At 45.0% G+C, this 2,809-nt stretch overlaps 1 pseudogene; it reads right to left on the bottom strand.

The window, feature by feature from the left end:
• Window positions 1-240: 240 nt before the first annotated feature.
• Window positions 241-1,735, bottom strand: LOC144253062 (BUB3-interacting and GLEBS motif-containing protein ZNF207-like; annotated as a pseudogene).
• Between the last annotated feature and the right edge of the window lie 1,074 nt (window positions 1,736-2,809).

The raw sequence follows: 2,809 nt of genomic DNA on the forward strand, positions 1-2,809 counted from the left end.
GTGGTATGTTCATGTAATTCCAGCGCCTTCACAATTTAACAATCCAAATTTACTATACTTCACTTCTAAAAACCTAGACGAAACATGAAAAAGAAGCCATACAGTATAAATTGCAACCTCAGGAAAAGTTCCTGCTTTATTATTCCAAATAATTTTTCCTATGTGAAATAAATTTACAATACTTCCTGGTATGTGAGAAGATAATGTTTGTTAAAGTCACAATGAAGCCTTATTGACGGAAGCTCGGCTATATAAACAGCACACCTTGCAACATTACAGGAGGTCTCATTCCCATTGGAGGTTGAGGAGGCCCACCTTGGTTAGTGGGTACCATTGGTGGTCCCTGCCCATATGGTGGCATAGCACCAGGAAGGTAACCTGGCATGCCTTGATGATGACCACCATACTGACCATGAGGTGGCATTGGGGGTCTCATTCCTTGCTGCTGTGGGATGCCTGGCTGTGGTGGCATCATACCTCCAATTGGTCCAACTGGTGGATTACTGATTGGGGCCTGTCCTAATCGAGGAAGATTATGCTGATAATTATGTAACTGTGCCCTTCTCTCTTCCAGTGATAAATCCTCATCTGGATGGATCAACTTACTGGTTGCACTGGTGGTTGTAGGTGTAGCAAGCTTACTTGTTATTGAAGCTGCTGGTTTTGCTGCAGTACTATTTGTTGTCCTAGTGGTTGAAGCTGTAGACTGTGTATAACCAGGGAATGTAGACTTTGGGGGTTCTGTAGTTTTTGCAGGGGTGCTATTTAAGGGCTTGATATCTGTACCAACAGGTCCTTGCACAGATGCCTGAGCTTGTGCTGTGCTAGGAAACAGAGTTTAGAAGATGCAGAAAGACTTTATGAATTGGATGAAGCTATACTTGAGCTTGTTACAGGTGTCCCCATCTGTCCAGCACTGGGGAAAAGAGGCTTAGTTACTGGAGGCTGTGAAGCAGGTACTGTTGCTGTTGGTGCAGGTGGCCTATTAAGAATACCTGGTGCTGACACAGCCTGTGCTTGAGTCATTGGAGGAATTCCGGGACAGGGAACGGGGGGGGGCATACCTGGTGGCATACCAGGCATAAGAGGTGGTATTCCTGGTTCAGGTGGCATCATTCCACCCATTGGCATCATTATGTTTTCACCACAAAATGACTGGGTGTATTTTCTCTGATGATGCAATCCAGGTGGCATGCCTGGCATAACTGGTGGCATACCTGGCATCAGAGGAGGAACACCTGGCATCAGTGGAGGCTTGCCTGGAGGCATTCCTGGTGATTCTGGAACTGGTGGCAGTCCTGGCTGAGCCATTGGAGGGATATAACCTTGCTGAGGTTGAACAGACTGTGGTTGAAATGAAGTCGAGGCTGCAGAGTCATCATCATCATACTCATCAGAATCATCCTGTTGCCTCTTTTTTTTTTACTCTCTTGTGTTTTCTGTTCAAGAAGTTGTCATCTTTCATCCATATCTTTTTCTAGAATACCTTCAATACCGTATATTTCCAACTCTATGTATGTTCTCCCAGGTATTGCATTCCTTACAGCATCTATTGTCTCTTTATGAACCTGCATGCAATGAATAGCTAAGCCAGGTCCTGTATACAATTTCTTATGACATATATGGCATTTAAAATGCTTTGCCTTTTTGTGCTGTATAAGGATCTTCTCATCATCAAATCTCTATTACAATACCAGCACCACGGCTTCAGCTAATTCTTCTTCTTGCGACCCATAGCTGTGTCCTTTTGGAAAATTAAAGGGAGGAGAAAAAAGCAGGAAAAGGAGGAAATAAATTGCTCACTTTTCTGACCCAATGGCCACCACCTCGTCCCACAAGAAACCCAGGGGGTAGATTTAGTTTCTGCAAGTCAGAGCAGATCAAAAAGAAATAGGGAGTGTAACCACATTTGAGCCATTTTGTAGAGATCTTTGCTGATACATTGTAAACAAGAACAATTATGGTGAGGGTCTGTGGAGAAGCTTAATGAAGATGCATTTGTGTATGAGGAGGTGCCACTATAGTATTTCTGTTTTAATGCTTGAAATATATTATTGCGTGTCCTTCTGGCCCTTTGAGTTATCCAGATGTGTTACCTTTTACCAATGACTTGGTGCTTCTCTCTTGAATCTGTAAAAATCTTTCTTTGGTCTGAATTTTGGCATTTTAAACAAAGAGCAGCTTCATTTGTGACTGTCATAAACTGGAAGCAATCAAGATTCCCCTAGACAGGTAAACAGAGAAACAAAGTGCTCTCGTCACAGAGTGGACATGACTTGGGATTTAAAAGGGACAAACCAAGGTACCAATAGCGTGGCTGAGTGAGCCACGCTGGGAGTTTGTGTCATTCCATTCACATGACATTCTGGAAGGGCACATTGGCTGAGGCTGGTGTGGGGTCGAGCAGGAGACGTTCTAGGTTATTCTGTGATGCTGTGGTGGTGGATATATGCACCACTCCTTGTGAAAACCCAGAGACCCACCAAGAGTGGAACTGGATGTAACCAAGTAAAATCCAAAGTGAAGATAGGGACCTGTGACGGAATGCAGATTGCAAACAAGAATGTACCTGCATTACGAGCACTGAGGATTGAGCCCAGCACTGAGGATTGAGCCCAGGACCTCCTGGAGGCTAGGCAAGTGCTCTGCCACACCTACAGCCCAACCCTACTGCAAATGCATGCCACAACCCCGCTGAGCAGGGTGAGGGGAAGTGACCACCTGGAAACTCTGGAGGTCAGAAGAGACTGGAAGACAAAGACAGAGGAACTGTGCAGAACAGGGTGTGCTGGTGGTGACCAGCCCTGGG

This window comes from Urocitellus parryii, unplaced genomic scaffold, assembly GCF_045843805.1.
Source record: "Urocitellus parryii isolate mUroPar1 unplaced genomic scaffold, mUroPar1.hap1 Scaffold_88, whole genome shotgun sequence".
NCBI lineage: Eukaryota > Metazoa > Chordata > Mammalia > Rodentia > Sciuridae > Urocitellus > Urocitellus parryii.